Source organism: Chiloscyllium punctatum, chromosome 7 (assembly GCF_047496795.1).
Source record: "Chiloscyllium punctatum isolate Juve2018m chromosome 7, sChiPun1.3, whole genome shotgun sequence".
NCBI classification, from domain to species: domain Eukaryota; kingdom Metazoa; phylum Chordata; class Chondrichthyes; order Orectolobiformes; family Hemiscylliidae; genus Chiloscyllium; species Chiloscyllium punctatum.
In genome coordinates this window covers 95,017,198-95,040,637 of record NC_092745.1, presented here as the reverse complement: position 1 = coordinate 95,040,637, position 23,440 = coordinate 95,017,198, and the positions used below count along the sequence as shown (strand labels likewise).

Here is a 23,440-nt window from a genome sequence, read left to right as displayed (position 1 = left end):
ACAAGATTACATCTGGAGTACTATGAGCAATTTTGGTCTCCTTATTTAGGGAAGATATGATTTCAAGGGAGGCAGTTCAGAGAAGATTCACTGGGATGATTCTTGGTTATGGAGGTAGTGTCTTATGAGCAACGGCTAAACAGGTTGGGATTCTACTCATGAGAGTTTTGAAGAATGAGAGGTGAGCTCATTGAAACGTACAGGATTCTTAACAGATTAAATGCTGAGAGGATGCTTCCCCTCACAGTGGCGGCTAGGACCAGGTAACATAGTCTCAGAATAAAGGGGCACCAATGTAAGACTGAGATCCTTGCGCATATTTAAGGCCAAGACAGATTTGTGATCAGCAGGGAAACCAAGGATCATGGGGAAACTGAATGGAGAAAGCAAAGTGAACGTGAGGGTCATCAGATCAGCCGCAACCCCAATGAATGGCAGTGCAGGATCAAGGAGCCAAATGGCCTACTCCTGTTCCTTCTTCTTATGGTCTTACCTCGTGAAGTAAAAACAATGACTGCAGATGCTGGAAACCGGATTTTGGATGAGTGGTGCTGGAAGAGCACAGCAGTTCAGGCAGCATCCGAGGAGGAGCAAGTGGCAGAACAATCTAATAAAACTATCTAACAAAAAGTTATTGGATCCTTAGATCTATCAATCAATAAAGTGAACACAAAAGCAAAACCAAAGCTCAGAAAATCATTATTTTGGAGTTTTGAGCACAATTCGGAGCACGACACTTTAGGAAGGATATTATGCCCTTGAAGGAATTTAGTTTTAAATTCACTAGTGGGATGTGGGCCCATGCTCAGTTGCCCATGAGAAAATGGTGGTGAGCTGCCTTCTTAAATAACTGCAGTCCATTTGCTGTAGGTAGACTCAATGTCCTCAGGAAAAGAATTCCAGGAGTTTTACCCAGCTGCAGAGTGAAGGAACAGCAATATATTTCCAAATCAGTATGGCAGGCAGCTTGGAGGGGAACTTGCAGATGGTGGCGTTCACACATATTTGCTGACCTTGTTCTTGTAAATGGAAGTGGTCATGGGTTTGGACGGTGCTGTATAAGGATCTTTGACGAATGCCTGCAGTGCATCTTGTTGCCAGTACACACTGCTGCTACTGAGAATTGGCGATAGAGGGCTGTATGCTTATGGATGTTGTTCCAATCAACCAGGAGACTGACCAGAACAAAATTGGTTCCCTCACTACAATATTGAGAGGAAACTGGAGAGGTGAGATTGTTTTCCTTCAAGATGATAAGGTTAAAGAGGAGATTTAATAATGATTATTCAACATTGTGAGAAGCTGTGGTACATTAGATATGAAGTAATTTCCATTGGCATGAAATTTCATAAGCAGAGGACACAATGGTAGTGTGTGTTTTGGGGGGGGGGGGGGGGGGGGGGGAAGGGTGTTGTTGCACTGTTGCACGCAAATGGGAAGAATTCTTTTTAAAAATATTCAATGTTACGATCTGGAATGCAGTACCTAGGTGAAAGCAGAGTTAAGAACCATCTTCAGAACAAAACTGAATAATATATATCTGACACTAAAGCTACATTTCAGTCATTTGGGAACACAGTCAAGTATGGCTGCATATGGTATCTCCTACATTTCAACCCAACTGAAATTGGACAACCTATTTGCAAGGTAGTATCATGAACATTTTCTTTGTGGGGCCATGAACAGGGATCATCTCCTACACCATTAGAAAAGCATCAACTGGGTGGAAACAAATCATTAGATACGATAATTTAGACGTTGGGACTGACAATGAAATAAATGGTAATAACACTCATCCTGTCACTTAAGCCAGGCAACTGAAATGAAGTCACTATGTCCACATGTGACTCACTGGTCTGTTGGATAGGGAAGGTTATTTATCAAATACACCATGGACTAGATGGCTTAAGCAACTAGATTATCTGCAGAATGGAACAAGTAATTGAGATGGTAAATTAGCAAGACACCGACTGGGTTCTCTCTTTCTCTCTCCCTCTCCCCAGACAACTGGAATTATTGTTGAATTTGGACAGGAGACTTTAAACAGAACAACTCAAATCAGCAACTGTGGTCTCCAAAAGGAACAGGCAAAACATTCTGCTACATCTTTAAATTTCCCTAACATGAAAAGCAGCAAGATCATCAAGATCAACTTAATGCCATTTCAGTCACCAAACCTTAAGAGCCATACACCATTTCAATTTTCTTAGACTCTAAATTGCTTAATCTATCTTCACACTCTAATCTATTTGTGTCAGTGTGAGAAAGTCAGAGCCTTTTTTGAATTATATTTTGAGTACAATAAAAACTACCTTAAGAAAAATAAGAAAAATTGACTGTGTTTTGTGATCTAAGCATTTACAACAGGAAACACACTGAATTGGCAAGTATGCCTTTTTCAAATAACCTGTCGTCGTCAAATGTGGAGTAGAAGAAAGTTAAGACTCGAACTACTCGAACACGGAGCTGGCACAGGCACAATCGAACACTACAGAATGCCTCTTGTTCTAAGCTTCAATCGCTGCCTCAGCTGAATTAATCCAGGTCCCTTCATCTCCTTGCAAAATGACAATTCAACAAACTAAACTATTTCAAATGTTCATTCTTATTTGGCAAGGGAGAAACTTCTAACATTCAGAGAATTCCTATCTCTTCATAATTTAAACACCTCAAACACCTGTGCCCGATCCTTTCCAGGCGATCTAATTGAAATAATCAACTTGGGCAAGCTACCCATCTTTCCAAAATGTCATACTTAGAATTGGACACAATACTTCAAACTAATGATTTTCTGAAGGTTTAATCCGGTTTCTGTATACACTTCCTCTAGTTGTGAAGCAAAGGATCAAATAATTTTTAAATAGTTTTATTGGATTGTCCCACCACCTCTTAAGATATGCATGCATGAATTCCTAGAAATTATATGTCTGCACCGCCTTCAAAAACTTAATTTTTCAGTTTCTTCATAGATTTTATGACAATCGATGGATTAGCTTTGATTTCTATATTTATTGGGTGAATCTAAATTCCACCATTTACCATTGTGGAATATGAACCCATGTTCTCAAAACATTAACCCATGTAATCTCTGAACTACCAGTCAGTGATATTACCACAAAGCCACTATACACATTTTGCTTTGAACTTAATAGAGCCAAATCTTTAATTAAACTTGGACAACTAAGATTCTTTAAGCCAGAAATTGTTTTCATATGTACCTTCTAAAACTTGCACAAAGTCAACATTTCACATACTATGTGAAGAATCAAATTGGGTACACCACTCCCAATAGTTCAACCAATGATCTTCATGACAGATTGGTATTATAGAACATAGAACAGCACAATACATGAATAGGCCCTTCATCCCATTGTGTCTACACTGACCGTGATGTCATACTAAACTAATCCAAATCTCTGTTTGTTCATGTGTCTGTCAGAATGTCTCTTAAACATTGCTATTGTATCTGCTTCTACCACCGTCCCTGGCAGCATGTTCCAGGCACCTATCGCTCTCTGTAAAAATACTTGCCTAGCACATCTTCTTTGAAAACTTTCCCTCTCTACCTCAAATCTATGCTTTCTAGTATTTGACATTTCCACCCCGAGACCCTGAGTATCTACCCTAGATATACCTTTCAATTTTATTTACTTATATCGTGTCACTCCTCAGCCTCTGACGCTCTAGCAAAAACAATCCAAGTTTGTTCAATTTCTCCTTATAGCTAATACACTCCAATCCAGGCAACATTTTGGTAAAACTCTCTTGCACTCTTTCTAAAACTTCCACATCCTTCCCATAATGTGACATTCAGAACTCCACACAATACTCCAAATGTGGCCTAATTATACAATTCTTTAGTTCTGAAGGACGTGACTGGACCCAAAATGGGGTAATTCTGATTTTTCTCCCTGGATGCTGCCAGACTTGCTGAGTTTTTCCAGTAAATTTTGTTTTCATACAGTTTTATACAGCTGCAACATGACTTGCCAACTTTTATACTCAATGCCTTGAACAATGAAGGCAAGCATAACGTATGTCTTTCTACTACCTTATACACCTGCACTGCCACTTCCAGGGAGCTATGGACTTACATCTAAGATCTTTCCGTATATCAATGCTCCTAAGGGTCCTGCTTTACATTTCCTGCTCCTATCTGAACTTCCAAAATGCATCACCTCACTTGCCCAGTCTGCCATTTCTTGGTCCAACTTCCCAACTGATCTATATCCTCCTGTATCCTTTGACAATCTTCCCTCACGAGTCAAAACTTCAATATTCATGTAATGTGCAAATTTACTAATCAGACAATTTATATTTTCATCCAAATTGTTTATATATATTATAAGCAAGAGAGGTCCCAGCAACAATCCTTGTGGAACATGACTGGTCACAGACCTCAAGTCAGGAAAACACCCCAGCACAACTACTCCGTCTTATATCAAAAAGTCAATTTTGTATCCAATCTATCAACTCACTGTGGATCCCATGTGACACTCTTTTTAGACCAGGCGACCAGGAGAGATCTTGTTTACATGCATTTTACTGAAGCATTTGACAAGATCCACTTCCTCACCCTCAATTATCTTGGTCACTTTCTCAAAAGACTCAATCAAATTTATCAGACAAGACCTCCCCTGCACCAATAAGTCTATTATTTTCCAAATGAGAGTTCTTTAAGATACACTGAGTGGTTTGCTTTCATATTACTTATTACTCTATTAGCTGGAGCCATGACTTTATGATATTATTCTTTGAGTTCATAACCAATATGTACAATAATACCCAGGTCCTGTTCTCACTCATTCATTTTCAATATTATTCCTTGTAAATGACAGGAACATTCAGTGTCAGTCCTATTCACATGAATCACAATGTATTTATCTTCATCAAATGCCATGTCATTTTTTGGCCCATTTATCAAACACACTCCACCCCACAACTGATTGTGTTCCTTTCCAGTCTTAGGTAGTGCATTACTTTTAGGGTCATGAGCAAAGTCACTAAGAATGTCCCCAACACCACCATCCAGGTCATTACAAGAAAGTGGAATGAGCTTAACACAGGAATCCTGAGTCCGTATCAGTGCATCAAATCTGGGCTCATCCACAACCATTAACTGAGAAAATGAAATATATACAATCATGAGATCAAAAGAAAGGTGATGATTACAAGCCTTGAAGAAAGCTTTTAAAAATGACCTGCTAAAATATAATTATTTTAACATCACTTTGACTAAAATTAATCCTGAAGAAAAGAAAGTCACGCTTTATAACAGACATTCAATTAGTAGTTCAGAGAAGAACTATAATTAGACACAAAAGATTCAAATGCAACAGAATAAAAACCCTCTACAATCAGTAACTTGGCCAATTGTTGAGGTTCAACTAATCAAAAGAGGTAAGTAGCAAATCCCTAATTAGTTGGCAAACTTAATTTTGTAAATCCTGCTCCTATTTCAAAAAACATCCCTACTACAGTCAAAAGATAGGGAACTACAAATTAGCAGAGAAATTCAGTGCAGTCATTGAGAAAACATCATGGTCTTAAACCTCAAGTAAACCACCAAATTCAAAGCATGTTCGGTAACATACATAGATCTATAAATACAAATGAAATATATAGATCTTATACATCCGATGGCATTGCTGATAGACATAATGCTTAAAGCACAGGAATATTACTTGTTCCACACAAATCAACAGAAGAATCTGGACACAACCTGGCCGAAGTTCATAAGGCTTTACTGCTGTAAGAGAAGTCAAGTTAGAAGTTATTTTCTTTTTCTGCAGAAACCTCTGATGAATGCAGGAAAATTGCTTTTGCCCCCACCTTCCACTGTAATGTGAGACAGTGAATTGTGACAGACATTTATTTTAAATAGCACTGATCTCTGTTGCTATTATTAAAGTATTAGGGAACTAACCCACTTGGCAAAGGTCAGTTATACATCAAATTTTGCAGAAATCACACGTATAGGTTGCTGCATTAGAGCAAGATGGATTTAGATTTAGATTATTTACAGTATGGAAACAGGCCCTTCGGCCCAACAAGTCCACACCGACCCTCCGAAGAACAATCCACTCAAACCCATTCACCTACATTTACTCTTTCACCTAACACTACAGGCAGTTTAGCATGGCCAATTCACCTAACCTGTACATCTTTGGACTGTGGGAGGAAACCGGAGCACCCAGAGGAAACCCACGCAGACATGGGGAGAAAGGCAACTGTCTGTGTGGAGCTTGCACAGAGGCGGGAATTGAACCCGGGTCTCTGGTGCTGTGAGGCAGCAGTGCTAACCATTGTGCCACTGTGTCGCCCCAAGCAAGATGGATGATTGTGAATATTTTAGATGCCAATGCATCTAAATGGACATAACCCCACAATTGCTGGCATGAAAAGTGCTCGAAATAGTTTGATGTGTCAAGGTTATAAGTTGGAATCTGACAACCCCCCAGGAAATATAGACCTAGACCAGCACATTTGTGTTTTTGATCATGTTAACCACCTCAAACTGCAAGATTCATAACTTGATTTCCATTGTTTCTCATTAGCTTTGAGCAAAGGAGAAGGTAAATCTCAGAAACAAGGCTCCTGGTTTACCAGTTCCTCAAATTATCCAGATTGTGGTTGGAGACTCAAGGTCCACATAAAACCTCACATATAATACAAATCTGGTTTAGTTTCAGTACAGTGTTTCACTGCAGCTAATTTCAAATCAAGGAGATACCACAAATTAAGTGTGCATTGCTGCTGTTATTTCTGATAAATATGTTCCATACAGTATATTCCAAATCACACTCAAGTGCTTAATTTACCATTTTTCAAAACCTGAAATAATTAAAGCTACTTTAAGTTGCATGCAATAATCTAGATGTATATAAATACATTCTAGTTCGCAGTTGGCATTCAAAAGGAAGGAAGAAAGATGAATACAAGTGAGTTTCAGATCCTCAAGACAATAAGACAATAAGTAGTCAATCAATATCATTTGCAGATAATGTGTACAGAATGATTTCTCAAAACAGCAAATAGATAAAAGATTCTTAAGAGGTATTGCTTAAAGGAATGGATACTTGGACGACAGCAGCAATTTTCTATTAGAGGATTGAACAAATTGGTTAAACCAAACTGATTTGTTTAACGTCCTTCAGGTCAGCAATTCACTCTTGCTAAGAATCTGCAATTAAACGTTGGAGCCATCAGACGTAGATCTACAAGCCACTGTCAAAATTTTGTTTCATTGCTGCCATCTCTGACCAACAGTCCTAATCTTGAGGGCTACAGCTGAGAAAGTAAACTTATTGTAAGATGATGGGGAAATCAAACTGAGCAATGACTTAGTTGACTACTTTCTGGGAAATCGTTCTAGTAGATGTGGATCAGGTGTTTCCTCTTGTGGTGCAATCTAGAATGTAAGGTCAGTTTTAGGATTGAGGGTGGCAATTAAAAAACAAAGATGAGGAGGAACTACTTACCTCAAAAGATCATGATTTTGTGGAATTCAACACCCCAGATTGTGGTGGCCGCTGCGATACTGAATAACTTTGAAGAGATAGGAGATTAACCCATTGATGGGTTAAAGGGTTAGAGGGAACCCATAGGAAAGTGGGACTGAGACAGAGATGAAACCAGCCATGATCGTATTGAACGGCACAGCAGCCTTGAAGGCTGAATTGCCTACTCTTGCTCCTAGCTCTATGTTCTTACTTGCCGGTCTCTCACACACTTGTTTTAAGACTGCATCAATAAAAAAGATCATTACCCAGTCCTGAAAGATAAATTCATCTACACCTCCAAAATGCACAGAATATCATAAACATCATGTAGTGACAAGTTGAAAATAGTCCTAGCAGGCTAAAACTGTGAACCTAAAAGACATTGTGGGCAGTCAGCAGCAGCTGAATTGTTCTCAACCACGATCTTATAACTATGCACTTCATAACCAAACTCGGAAACAAATCTTGGATCTCTGGAGAGCAGACAGGCCATGCCAAGAACATGGATATTTAGGATGGGCAAGCTGTATGAACATGCCCATCCTCAATGATGGCAGAGTACAGAATACAAGAGACATGCTGAAATGTTTGTACATGCATTCAGCCAAAACATCAATTGTGGGGAATTTATATGAGACATAGTGACCGAGCACATGGACAGGTATCAGCCAATCAAGAAAAAAAATTGAACATTTTTAGAAATTCTTCCATAGAAATGTTAGCATAAGTTAGCAAGGCCAGGATTTGCTGTCCACTCCCAACTACCCTTGGTCATTAAATTACGGGGGTTTTCGACCAGTGGTATTAAAAAGTACAGCAATATACTTCCAAGAAAAATGGTGTGTGGCCTGTATGGGAACTAGCAGTTTCTGGTGTTGCGCATTTGCTGCTGTTCTTCTTCTAGATGTTGGCAAGAACAGTTTTGGAAGGTATTGTCAAAAGGAGGCTTGGTCAGTTGATGCAGTAGATTTTGGTAGCAACAGTGTACATTGGATACATGTGCCAAAGATGCAGGGAGTGAATTAGAAGGTGGAACATGGTCGCACTGTTGAAAGATTAAATTAGACCATTTCTCCAGACATCAATGTAATATTAAAGGGTTAAACTGCACTGACTGAACATTCTAGAAGTGGTGGGGACAACATTCATGCAGAAATGCGGATGACTCCTACTCCATTTAAACAGTCATTTGCTGCTACTGTCCTATTATTATCAAATCGAACTATCATTCTGACACTTCCATTCAAAAATGTTTTCATAGCCATTCCCTGAAATTAGGTATGTCACACCTGCATTGTCTTGGGGAATCACTGAGTCAGGAAATCATCTGCATAATGATTCCCCAGGATTAGGGCATTTACACTGGCTTTATCTCGGAGGATGACCTCATCCTACCATTGTACATGGGGTAACATGTGGTTATAGGGGAAGTGGCCAGAGTATTTGTGAGTATTGCCAACTGACCTGTATAAAGGTATTCTTTGTTCAGGTTCTCTTTGACCCTCCTTGCAGGCATGTGAAGTTGAGTCAAAGGGATCACCTAGCTTGTACAGGCTTTAATAAGTTAACTGTTTGCAGAAGTTGGTGTGTGCGAATTGTATCGTGTGTGAGAAACCTTGGGAAAAGAACCTAACAGTGCCAATCAAACAGACTGCTTGATCCTTAATAAGTGGTGTTCAGCTGCTTGACTGTATCCTTCCAGGCAAGTGGAAAATGTTTCATTAAACTCTTGACTTGTGCCTTGGTGGACAGACTTTTGAGGAGTCGGGAGAGTTACTCACCTCAGAATTTCCAACCTTGAGCTTGTTCTTGTAAATACAGTATTTGTACCAAGTGGGTCAAAACCATTGTTGCTGAATGGTTGCATCAACTATGTGCTGGTGAGGATTTTGGTGACAGTCATCATAGGATCCTTACACTGTGGAAGCAGGCCATTTGGCCCATCGAGTCCACATGTTGTTAAACTCAAGGGGCCAGCTGTTCTTGGTCATTGACTGTCATTTATGTTCCCTCTAAGGTGCTGCCTAAGTGGCCAGATGATATTCCATGAAGTGTTGTCCTGAACCACTGCCACTCCACTCCTTGAGAAACTTTCTACTTAAAGCGGCACTGCCCATAGGGGAGACTGCATCCTAATGATTTTGAGCACATCCCCTCTTTGTAAACAATATGCCTGCCTGAGCTGCGGAGGCAGGGAAAGTCACTGAGAAGCAGCTGTTCACTTGTCTGTCACACTCAAACCAGATAAAGAGATCGGAGGATGCAGTGTGACCAGAGAAATGGAGTGAACTTAAATTTTCACACCAGACCACAAGGTTATTCAGTGAAGAGGGATGCAGGCAAGCTGAGCCGGTTGCTAAAGTTGGCCCGTGAGTTTGGGAGATAAGGGAGGATGGAAAGATGTAGACCATCTTACTGTAGAGCCATGTTATCACATTACTTATTTCTTATTTAAGAACCTTTTTGTGTCTCTTTCTGCAAAAGGATATGTTTGGAACCTGATCCATTTTATTTCCTCATCCCCATTCTTGTATCTTGATTTTAGTGAACATTTTAAATTTAGTTCCCCTGAAGGACGGCAAAAATTTGAGCAAACTTTGACTGCTACATCAGCCTACACCGGAATATTTTCTCAATCATGTCCCATATAGGCAGAGAGTATTTCACTATCTGAAGTACAAATAGTATCAGACACTATGCAATCAAAAGAACTATATCCTAACTTCTGACTCCATGATTGAAGAAAGTACACACACAAGTAGTTGCATATGGTTGCGCCTCAAACTCTACCCTGACAGTCTCCTACACTGATGCTATCTACATCAAGATGATTGATGGTTATCAGAGGACATTTTACATTATGCTAGGTAGGTTATTGCTTGGTATTAGCAAGAACAATAACATGAGCAAATTTGCTGATGATACTAAGCTGGGTGGCAGGGTGAAATGTGATGAGGATGTTAGATTACAGGGTGACCTGGACAAGTTAAGTGAGGGGTCAGATGCATGGCAGATGCAGTTTAATGTGGATAAATGTATGGTTATTCACTTTGGTGGCAAGAACAGGAAGGCAGATTACTACCTAAATTGAATCAATTTAAGTAAAGGGGCAGTACAGAGTGATCTGGGTGTTCTTGTACACCAGTCAATGAAGGTAAGCAAGCAGATACAGCAGGGAGTGAAGAAGGCTAATAGCATGCTGGCCTTCATAACAAGAGGGATTGAGTATAGAAGCAAAGAGGTTCTTCTGCAGCTATACAGGGCCCTGGTGAGACCACACCTGGAGTACTGTATGCAGTTCTGGTCTCCAAATTTGAGGAAAGACATTCTGGCTATTGAGGGAGTGCAGCATAGGTTCACGAGGTCAATTCCTGGAATGACGGGATTACCTTACGCTGAAAGACTGGAGTGACTGGGCTTGTATACCCTTGAGTTTAGAAGACTGAGAGGGGATCTGATTAATAATCTTATACGTCTCAAAGGTTTGGACACTCTGGCGGCAGGAAACATGTTTCTGCTGATGGGTGAGTGCCAAACCAGAGGACACAGCTTAAAAATATGGGGTAGACCATTTAGGACAGAGATGAGGAGAAACTTCTTCACCCAGAGAGTGGTGGCTGTGTGGAATGCTCTTCCCCAGAGGGCAGTGGAGGCCCAGTCTCTGGATTCATTTAAGAAAGAGTTGGATAGAGCTCTCAAGGATTGTGGAATCAAGGGTTATGAAGATAAGGCAGAAACAGGATACTGATTAAGGATGATCAGCCATGATCATATTGAATGGTGGTGCAGGCTCGAAGGGCAGAATGGCCTACTCCTGCACCTATTGTCTATTGTTTCCAATGAGTGGAAACTATTCCCACTGAATTAAGTTTGCTGGGGTCCCAGATGTCACACTCAATCAATGTTACCTTGCTGTCAAAGCTCTGAAGTCAATTCCTGCACCATCAACCCCAATCCAAAGACACAATTACATTTGATCATCTCAATACTGCTGAGGCCATCAGCAGATTATTTTCCTTGAATATTACTTTTCCCCTCTCATCATTCCTGAACTAAACATTAAGACTTTGATTTTTGCTATCCTTGATTACAACTTCGGTATATTATTCCTCCATTCAACAGATTGGCACTCAAACCCTACGGGTCAAAAGAATTATGACTGAGGAGTGGTATTAGTTCCACCTACTGGTGGTAGTCATATGGAGTTGTGGGCAGAGTAGCTTAGCATCTTGATGTAATAAGAACCAACATCCAGATCTTCCTCAAAGTCTCTGGAACATTGTGTATTGTATCAATGTAATTTGCATATGCTAACATGGAAGAAGCTACTTCTTGTTCAATACAAGAGGCTCATCTAATTAGGTGTTGGTGTTATAGTTTAAAACTACCCCTCTAAAAGAGCTGACTGACATTGATGTCTGTGAGTCAAAACTGAATTTTAACTTCAAGTGTAGGGATCTTCAGGTCTCTGCCACACTGGACAAAGCAGGCCCTGAAGATCCCTACACTTGAAGTTAAAATTCAGTTTTGACTCACAGACATCAATGTCAGTCAGCTCTTTTAGAGGGATAGTTTTAAACTATAACACCAACACCTCACTTGGTTTCACTCCAACCTATCTAATGCAGCACAACACAATGACTTTTGCTTCTAACCACCCTCAATCAGCACCTCATTTATAACTCAATATTCTGCTCTGGACCACAACCTATCCTTCAGTTATCATCTCTATGTGATTGCCAGCATATAGTTGTATGCTGGTACGATACTCAAGTTTTAATTGTCATACAAAAAACATTAAATCATGTCGATATTGGGAATTTGAGGTAAAACCAAAAACACTGGCAATACTCTGGATCAAGCAGAGTTAACATTTCAAAACAGAACTGATGAAAGGTAATTGATCTAAAACATTAACTCAATTTCTCCCTCCAAAAGATAATGCATGAGCTGTTAAGTACTGCCAACACTTCTGGCTTCACGATCTAATTCTCTGACATGGACTTTAATTCCATGGCCCCTATGCTTATCAGATGTCAAAGCTAAGGAGGAGAAAGTTATTCCTTGAACAACATGTGTAAGACCAGGGCCATCTGACTTCCACTGAGAACGCCTTATAACTTTGAGTCCAGAAGTTTGTTAGTATACTACTGAACTTTGTTTATTACTGTCACATATACCATGATACAGTGAAAGGTCTTAATTTGTGTGCTATACAGATAGATCATACTGTACAAAGTGCAACAGGCTAATAGAACAGAGTGCAGACTACAATATTACAGCCGCAGAGAGAGAGATTAGAATTAACATTCAAGAGATCCATTCAAAAGTCTGATTACAGTGAGGAAGAAGCTGTTCTTAAATCTATTTGTACATGTATTCAAACTTTTCTATCTTCTATCCAAAGGAAGAGCACTGAATAGAGTATAACCAGCGTTGGAGAGGTCTTTGTTTATGTTGGCTGCTTTTCCGAGGCAGTGGGAAGAACAAATGGAGTTAATGGATCGAAGGCTGGTTTGCATGATGGACTGGGCTGTGTTTGCGATTCTCTGTAGTTTCTTGCGGTCTTGGAAAGGGTAGTTGCTATACACGCTGTGATGCATCCAGATAGGACACTTCCAAGGTGCAACTATTAAAATTGGTAAGACTCCTCGTGGACATGCTGAATTTCCTTAGCCTCTTAAAGTAGTAAAGATGCTGTGCTTTCTTGACTGTTGCATCGACATGGGTGGACCAGGACCGATTGTTGGCAATCATTACTCCCAGAAAGTTCTCAACCATCTTTACCTTGGCATCACTGCTGCTGAAAGGGGCATATCCTCCACTTCATTTCTCGAAGTTAAACGACAAGCACATTTTGTTTTGCTGATGTTGTTAATGTCAAGATTACAGTGGTGCTGGAAATGCACAGCAGGTCAGGCAATATCTGAGGAGCAGGAAAATCAACGTTTTAGGCAGGATCCCTTCATTAGGAAAGCCCTTCCTGATGAAAGGCTCCTGCCCAAACCGGATGCTGCCTGACCTGCTGTGCATTTCCAGCACCACTCCAATCTTGACTCAAATCTACAGTCTTCACTTCCGCCTGATGTTGTTAACATATCCACCTCAATCACTTCCACTGGGAGCTCATTCCATATACATACCATCCTGTCTAAAAATGTTGCCCGGGGAGAAAGTGAGGACTGCAGATGCTGGAGATCAGAGCTGAAAATGTGTTACCCCCCACCTTCCACCCCGACCTCAAAATTTACCTGGACCGTCTCAGACTCCTCCCTCCACTTCCTAGACCTCTCCATTTCTATCTCGGGCGATCGAATCAACACGGACATTTACTATAAACCAACCGACTCCCACAGCTAACTAGACTACACCTCCTCCCACCCTGCCCCCTGTAAAAACACCATCCCATATTCCCAATTCCTTCGTCTCCGCCGCATCTGCTCCCAGGAGGACCAGTTCCAATACCGTACAACACAGATGGCCTCCTTCTTCAACGACCGCAATTTCCCCCAGACGTGATCGACGATGCTCTCCAGTGCATCTCCTCCACTTCTCGCTGCTCCGCCCTTGAGCCCTGCCCCTCCAATCGCCACCAGGACAGAACCCCACTGGTCCTCACCTACCACCCCACCAACCTCCATATACACCGTATCATCCGTCATCATTTCCACCACCTCCAAATGGACCCCACCACCAGGGATATATTTCCCTCCCCTCCCGTATCAGTGTTCCAAAAAGACCACTCCCTCCATGACTCCCTCGTCAGGTCCACACACCCCCCCCCCCCCCCCCCCCCCCCCCCCCCCAACCAACCCAACCTCCACTCCAGGCACCTTCCCCTGCAACTGCAAGAAATGCAAAACTTGCGCCCACACCTCCCCCTTTACTTCCCTCCAAGGCCCCAAGGGATTCTTCCATCTCCGCCACAAATTCACCTGCACCTCCACACACATCATTTACTGCATCCGCTGCACCCGATGTGGCCTTCTCTATACTGGGGAGACAGGCTGCCTATTTGCGGAACACTTCAGAGAACACCTCTGGGACACCCGGACCTACCAACCCAACCACCCCGTGGCTCAACACTTCAACTCTCCCTCCCACTCCACCAAGGACATGCAGGTCCTTGGACTCCTCCATTACCAGACCATAGCAACACGATGGCTGGAGGAAGAACGCCTTATCTTCCGCCTAGGAACCCTCCAACCACAAGGGATGAACTCCGATTTCTCCAGTTTCCTCATTTCCCCTCCCCCCACCTTGTCTCAGTCCCAACCCTCGAATTCAGCACCACCTTCCTAACCTGCAATCTTCTTCCTGACCTCTCCGCCCCCACCCCCACTCCGGCCTATCACCCTCACCTTGACCTCCTTCCACCTCCCACTCCGGCCTATCACCCTCACCTTGACCTCCTTCCACCTATCGCATTTCCAACGCCCCTCCCCCAAGTCCTTCCTCCCTACCTTTTATCTTAGCCTGCTGGACACACTTTCCTCATTCCTGAAGAAGGGCTCATGCCTGAAACGTCGATTCTCCTGCTCCTTGGATGCTGCCTGACCTGCTGCGCTTTTCCAGCAACACATTTTCAGCTAAAAATATTTCCCCCCTAGTTTCCCTTTCTTCAGATTGGCTAGATGATCCAAGGTTGGATGGTCACTTCTTATCTAGTTTCAGCCAATTTCAGTCTTCTTTTCAGATAGGGTTTGACGCAAAAAATACAAGCTTTGAAACCAAAGTCAGTGCATCCAACAGGACAGCTGGCATCAATTGCACATGCTACATGAATCACTGATTCATCAAACCATGGATTCCAGCATACCACAACCAGGGACTGCAACCCCAAATCCTCTGCTTTGCTATGCTTCTCCTCCTATGTTGAATATACATAATAAATCAGGTGTTCTCCTAGATGTATGCATTATTCACATTCTAAAAGCATCTATCAGAAAATTCAAAAAAAGCTGTTTGCTTCCTTACAATCTCACTACATCCCAGTTGCACTTCATAGACACTTCTGTATGTTGGAAAATGCCAAGAGCAGTACTTGCTCCCACAAGTGGGCAACAGTGTCAGATAGGGCAATTAAAAAAAGCAATGCTATGATGTGGAAATGTGTTTCTGCATACCCCAATGTCAACAGAAACACTTCATTCTTGGGTAAGCAAATTAGAAGGGAAAGAAAACCAAGGTGAATTGAGAGTGGTGATGATATCATTATGAATGAAGTAGTAAAGAATGATTGCTCTTTAAACCTGCAGAACAGGTTACAATGCATTTAAATTGGTCTGACAATTGAGGGATGTTTTGAAGTATACTCTTGTTGCCTATAAATAAATGAGGTGCTTGCACTTTCCTGACCAAAAAAAAGTGTTAAATCAAAAACTATTCGTTCTAGAAAGAAAATAACAGCCTGCATCATTTGAATCAGCAAGTTTTAAAATGTCCATGGGCAACAGGAAGATCTAACATTCCCAGAACCAAACTGAAAGTGTTTCGACATACCAACAACGCTGAATGTCCTGCCAGCTCCCATATAAATGCAAACTGTTGCTAAAAATCAAGAGCTACGTGCAAAACTCAATTCAAACAAATGCAAACCAGCACTATTGTGTTGCCAGTGAATTATGACAACTCTAAATCATTTTAGTTTATACGAATCAGGATTCCTCGCACATGAGGGAAGTGTCGTTTTGGTGCGAGGTAATATTGCACACTACCAGAAATGGCAGCTGTGGGTGGCTAAACAAACAGACGAGAATCGACACTTTCGTGTCAACAGTGTTATTCATACTATTTCACAGTTCTGGGGAAAGAAGAATGTGAAGGGGAGATTCCTGACTTTCCAGAAACAACAATTAACAATACAGATCTACCAAGCAAGTCGTGAGCACATCCAGCGTCAAAAGAAAACAATGATTCAAAACTCCACGTCTGCCTCGAATGTTTTAAACGTTTCATACTGCCTAAATTAAAATCACAAAATACAGCCCACAGTGCGATGCACAAATACACAAGCAGGGGACTAACAAATGCAAGTTTAGGCCAAAGACAAATGTCACGACAGACAAAAAAAAAGAAAACTTGACCCAAACACTATAAACCTTTCCCGTTTGAGGAAGAAAGTTAGAGAACAAAAATGTGCGGTGAAGATTTTCCCTTTGGTCCTGAACGCCTGCAACAGTAAGTGTTGATGGGAGGATGTGAAGAGGCTGCTGAAACCACGATAATGATAATAACAACAAACACTGGGGCCAAGATGGCGACAAAGCAGGCTGCAGGGCAATAACATTGGCTGCCTACCCACCTCCACTGGGGGAAAACACTCAGCGTCACTCCACTTCCATTCGAGTCCTTTCTTCGTCTTCTCTCTCTTTCCAGCCCTGCGCATCAATCCAATCTATTTCCGAGGGATCGGTGTCTAATTTTCAGGGGGGGGGGAATATCAGCCAGTCCAATGCTCCTGCGCCGCAATTATTTTTCCTCCGGTCTGGGTGCTCGTGCTCGACGCTCCTCGCGCTGGCTAGTGCGCGCGCGGGGATTCCACCAAAACACGGAAGGAGGCGTCCGCGAGCGCGCGTCACCTCCCTCTCGGACCTCGACGTCACAATCAGGGGCCATTGTTGTGTTTCGCCAGCTGCCAATCATCCGAGTCCTGGGTGGGTGTGTCTCTGTTGGCGCTCGGAAACAAGACCAAACACGGAAGGAGAACGCTGAACTCAGGGAGAGTCAAATCCCAGTGCTCTGCACTGAACAATTGGCCCACTTTTCTCCTCTCGACGGGAGAGTGTTTGGCTGCAGCTCTGATAAGGGGAATCATAAACTGAAAAGTTAACTCGCGCTTCTCTCCACACCATGCTTGCTTGATTTGTTGGGCAGTTTCTGTTTGCAGGGGACAATGCAGTTTGCGGGGGTGCGTGTGCGGCACCGTGTCTTGAGCCATCAGGAGGTATTTTCTTCTCACGTTTCACACTCGTCGAAGGTAAAAACAATGACTGCAGATGCTGGAAACCAGATTCTGGATTAGTGGTGCTGGAAGAGCACAGCAGTTCAGGCAACATCCAAGTACCGACATTTTCTCACGATTTATTAACGAGCAGCGCATTGACCATTATCAAAAGTTTTGCTCCCCTGTTACAATGCATCCTGCTAATAAAAGACAAACGGCTTGATATTAATTGTTTCTGTCTCCACAGATGCTACCTGACTTGGGTATTTCAAAACCTTTACCTTTCGGGCGATAACTTTTTAAAATTAGATTGATTTAAACCTAGTAGTCCAATATTTCGCAGACTTTTTCTACTCCGTTATGTCATTTCCAAGCTTGAAATTTGTTATGGCCCCTGAAGGAGAACTGTGAGCGCAGACGCTTGGCTGTAATGTTGTACCATGGTCACAATTCTGCGGCGGTCATTATTACCTTGGAGTTTGCGATTCCAGCATTGCAACCTCCACTTGGGGCCCCACCCTACTGTTCTCATCTGCCCTTCACCAGGGCAATTCTACATTTGCATTACTACACACTGGATACCCGCTTCATTTTCATTACAGGTTATACTTCTGTTTCACTAACCCTTAATTTTTCATAGTTAAAAATCACACAACACCAGGTTATAGTCCAACAGGTTTAATTGGAAGCACACTGACAACCACCTGAAGAAGGAGCGTCGCTCCGAAAGCTAGTGTGCTTCCAATTAAACCTGTTGGACTATAACCTGGTGTTGTGTGATTTTTAACTTTGTACACCCCAGTCCAACACCGGCATCTCCGAATCATTAATTTTTCATGTGTTGGATTTCACACAGAGGGTGGTATGTGTATGGAATGAGCTGCCAGAGGATGTGGTGGAGGCTGGTACAATTGCAACATTTAAGAGGCATTTGGATGGGTATATGAATAGGAAGGGTTTGGAGGGCTATGGGCCAGGTGTAATCAGGTGGGCCTAGATTGGGTTAGGATATCTGGTCGGCATGGAAGGGTTGGACTGAAGGGTCTGTTTCCATGCTGTACATCTCTATGACTCCATGAGAAGATTTCTTTTTGGGGGAGTTGTGTGACTTGGAAGTCTGATGGTGGAAGCAGGGACAAGTAATGTTTTAAAGGCAGCGGTAGCAGATTCTTGTTTGGCAAGATGAGATTCATAGAATGTCATTTGGCCTATCGAGTCCACACCAGCCCACGAAAGAGCATTCCACATATACCCACTCCCTATCCTATCCCTGTAGCCCCTGCATTTCCCCTGGTTAGTCCACCTAGCCTCTACATCTTTGGACACTATGGGCAATTTATCCATAAATCTACCCAACCTGCAGGTCTTTGCACTGTGGAAGGAAACGAGAGCACCTGAAGGAAACCCATGCAGACATGAGGAGAATGTGCAAAGTCCACACAGCCAGTTGCCTGAGACTTGAATCAAACTCAGGGGCGATGAGGCAGCACTGAGTCATTGTGCCACTGAGAGATTGTGGAACTCAAAACATAAACAGATCAGTCATGATCAACCTGAATGGTGAAACAGACTTTTTCTTTAATGATTGTAATGCTAGAGCTGCTTGGATGTACTTTGTGGAGAAAATGGAAATAGTATGCCAGGTTGTGCAAGCAAATGAGGACGGTTTTCTTTGTATCAGAAAACAAAGTAACACACGTTCCTTCTTTTACACATCACTTCACTATTGAGACTGTGGTCTAGCTCTTTTGCTCTCCAAATAGAGAGACTGGATGTACCCTGAAAGATGCACATGGGGACCACTCGGACATTTCAATGCAATGCCCAGGAATTGTTTAGGAAGATGAAACTTCCAATGGGCAATTACTTAGCATCTGGAATCCTCTGAAGTCCTAAAATTAGAGCCAGCATGTGAGATTTTGGAGTGTTTTGACTGACTTTTTTAACCATTAATGGAGAAGGTTAGTAGGATTAAAACATGCTCCAACTCCTCGGTAACTAGACTACTGACCCAGTCACTCAGACTTGGCCACCCCTCACTAAAGAAAACTGAGCTGCAGCACCTCCAAACTTTCACATTTTTCAAAACTATCTATTTTTAATCATTATGTATTTCTCTTTCTCAATTTGTAATTGAAACAGAGTTCAATGTTTAACTGATATTTAATAACATTCAAAATTCTGCAGCTTTGCACATACAAAAGTTAAACACTCATCATAATTACGTAACCACTCAATAAAAGCTGTTGTTCTGTATCAGCAGATAGTGTTGGATTATATTGACATTTAGCTTTTGAAGTTTCATTGGTCGTATTAAGATTTATTGTTTTGTCAAAGATGCTTCATATTGAACAAAACTGAAAATAAATTTAGACACCCATTCTTGCATCCTTCAATGGTTGAAAATGATCCTGCAATTAATTAGAAGGAGTGCAATTCTTTTATTCACTGGTGGGACATGGTTGCTGCTGGCTGACTACCATTTATTGCCCATCCTGAGTTGCCCCTGAGAAGGTAGTGGTGAGCTGCAGTCTATGTTGGTTGCCCACAATGCCCTTAGGGAGGGAATTCCATGATTTTGACCGAATGACAATGAAGAAACAGTGATATGTAAGTAGAAAACAAGATGAGGTCCTGAAAGAAGAATTCAGGGAGCTAGGAGAGAAGAGGAGGAACTCAAAAGTAGTGATCTCGGGATTACTATCAGTGCCACATGCTAGCCAGCGTAGAAATGATAAAATAGGCAGGATGAGCACATGGTTTGAGAGATGGTGTTGGAGGGAGTGGTTCAGATTTGTTGGACATTGGGACTGGTTCTTGGAAAGGTGGGACTATTACAAAATGGACGGTCTACATCTGAACCAATGTCCTTGGGGGAGTTTTTGCTAAACTAAGGTGCCAGGGGACTGAGAACCAGAAGAGAAAACAAATAGGCAGCGAGGTGGAAACTGTAAGAATCATGAAGATAGCATTAATAAAGGGAAGAGTAGGCAGAAAGTGGATAAGCGCAAGAGAACTGGTGGCCTGAAATGCATCTACTTTAATGCAAGGAGTATAGTGTGTAAGGCAGATGAACTTAGGGCTTGGATTGGTGCCTGGGAGTATGACATTATTTCAATCACAGAGACTTGGTTGAAGGAAGGAATGATGATTGGCAACTAAATATTCCAGGATGTAGGTGCTTCAGACAGGACAGGGAGGGAAGTAAAAGTGGTGGGGGGGGGGGGGGGGGGGGGGGGGTGGAGTTGCATTGCTGGTCAGGGATGATATCACGGCTGTGCTAAAGGAGGACACTATGGAGGTCGTGGGTAGTGAGGCATTATGGGTGGAGCAGAGAAATAAGAAGGGTGCAGTTACACTGTTGGGGCTGTATTATGGGCCTCCCAACAGTGAGCGTGAACATAGGTAAACAGATTATGGAAAGATGTAGAGGCAATATAGTAGTGGTGATGGGAGATTTTAATTTTCCCAACGTTGACTGGAATACACTTAGCGTCAGAGGTCTGGATGGGGTAGAGTTTGTAAGAAGCGTCCAGGAGAGTTTTCTAGAGCAGTATGTCAATAGTCTGACGAGGGAAGGGGCCATATTGGACCTGGTACTGGGGAACGAGCCAGGCCAGGTGGTAGAAATTGCAGTGGGGGATTTCTTTGGGAACAGTGACCACAATTCTGTAAGTTTTAGAATACTCACAGATAAAGATGAGAGTGGTCCTAAGGGAAGAGTACTAAACTGGGCCAAGGCCAATTATATCAAAATTAGACAGGAGCTTGGAAATGTGGATTGGACACCGCTATTTGAAGGGAAGTCCACATTTGATATGTGGGAGGCTTTCAAAGATAGGTTAAAGATAATGCAGGATAGTCATGTTGCATTGAAGGCAAAGGATAGGAAGAGCAAGATTCGCGAACCACGGAGAAATTGTATGACTAGCCAAGAGGAAAAAGGAAGCCTACATAAGGTCTAGGCAGCTAAGAACAGAACAGACCCTGGAGGAATATCAGAAGAGTAGGACAAGTCTTAAACAAGGAATCAAGCTGGCTAAAAGGGGTCATGAAATAGCTTTAGCAAGCAGAATTAAGGAGAATCCCAAAGCATTTTATTCTTGTATAAGAAGCAAGCAGGTAACTAGAGAAAGGATTGGTCTACTAAATGATAATGAAGGAAGACTGTGTATCGAACCTGAGAGAATGGGTGAGATTCTGAATAAGTACTTTGCATCAGTGTTCACTGAGGAGAGTGACATGAATCTTGAGATTAGAGACAGAAGTTTGATTCGTCTGGATCACGTTGCCATAAGTAGGGAAGATGTGTTGGGTAGTCTAGAGGTTATTAAGGTGGACAAATCTCCAGGACTGGATGGGATCTACCCCAGGTTGCTGAGGGAGGTGAGAGAGGAAATAGCTGGGGCCCTGACCTTTGTGGCATCTTTAAATACAGGCGAGGTGCTGGAGGACTGGAAGGCTGTACATGTTGTCCCCCTGCACAAGAAGGGTAGTAGGGATATTCCGGGTAACTACAGACCAGTGAGCCTGACATCGGTGGTGGAAAAGTTGCTGGAGAGAGTACTGAGGGATAGGATCTATTTATATTTAGAAAAGAATGGGCTTATCAGTGATAGGCAACATGGTTTTGTGCAGGGGACATCATGCCTTACCAACTTAATAGAGTTCTTCGTGGAAGTGACCAAGTTGATAGATGAAGGAAGGGCTGTAGATGTCATATACATGGACTTTAGTGAGGCGTTTGATAAGGTTCCCCATGGTAGACTCATGGTGTGCAGGGTGTTCAGGCTAGGTGGATAAAGAACTGATTGAGCAACAGGAGAAAGAGAGTAGCAGTTGAAGGGAGTTTCTCGAAATGGAGAAAGGTAACCAGCGGTGTTCCGCAGGAGTCAGTGTTGGGGCCACTGTTGTTTGTGATATACATAAATGGTCTGGAAGAGGGCACTGTTGGTATGATCAGCAAGTTTGCAGATGACATGAAGATTGGTGGAGTAGCAGAAAGCATAAGAGACTGTCAAAGAATACAGGAGGATACAGACAGACAGAGTTAGGTGGAAAAGTGGCAGATGGATTTCAATCCAGACAAATGTGGAGTGATGCATTTAGGCAAGACTAATTCTAGAGCAAATTATACAATGAATGGAAGAGCCTTGGGAAAAGTTGATGGGCAGAGAGATCTGGGAGTGCAGGTCCATTGTACCCTGAAGGTTGCTGCACAGGTGGATAGAGTGGTCAAGAAGGCGTATGGTATGCTTGCCTTCATCAGACGGGGTATTGAGTATAAGAGCTGGCAAGTCATGTTAAAATTATACAGGACGTTGGTTCAGCCGCATTTGGAATACTGTATACAGTTCTGGTCGCCAAATTACCAAAAGGATGTGGACGCTTTGGAGAGGGTGCAGAGAAGGTTTATAAGGATGTTGCCTGGTATGGAAGGTGCTAGCTCTGAAGAAAGGTTGAGTAGGTTAGGTTTATTTTCATTAGAAAAAAGGAGATTGGAGGGGGTGGACTTGATTGAGGTTTACAAAATCATGAAGGGTATAGACAGGGTAGGTAGAGACAAGCTTTTTCCCCAGGGTGAAGGATTCTATAACGAGAGGTCATGCTTTCAAGCGTGGGGACCCTCAGCTTAAACCAGGACTAATCGACTCTGTCTGATGAAAGAGCAGGCCGTGCGGTCTGACAGGAAGGACTATGGCGACTTTACCTCACGGACATGAGAATGAAAGCTGCTCGTTTATCATTTCCTCAGCTACACGAGAGTCAATGTTGAAAACAGGTCGGAAGAAAGAAAAGCAGGTAAAAATCTACTATGGAAATTAAAAAAAATGAGAGCCTGTCATAGTAACGGCCAGCAAAAGAGAGACGGGGGGGAAAAGGGGAACATTCAACATTTCCGATCGTTATTTTCAAAACGCTGAAGGACCTGGTTTGTATTCTCCAGGATTTCCCGGTTGTCACCGCTGTGACCTTCCCGTGACCTCCTCCG

At 42.4% G+C, this 23,440-nt stretch overlaps 1 protein-coding gene across 2 annotated transcripts in view; it reads right to left on the bottom strand.

Moving 5' to 3' along the window:
• Positions 1-17,025, bottom strand: part of gpbp1l1 (GC-rich promoter binding protein 1-like 1) — a 109,889-nt gene extending 92,864 nt beyond the window's left edge. For both annotated transcript variants that reach the window (XM_072574361.1, XM_072574362.1), the window contains exon 1: positions 16,807-17,025. The gene's annotated coding sequence lies outside the window, so the exon portion shown is untranslated. The remainder of the gene's footprint in view (positions 1-16,806) is intronic.
• Positions 17,026-23,440: the final 6,415 nt, after the last annotated feature.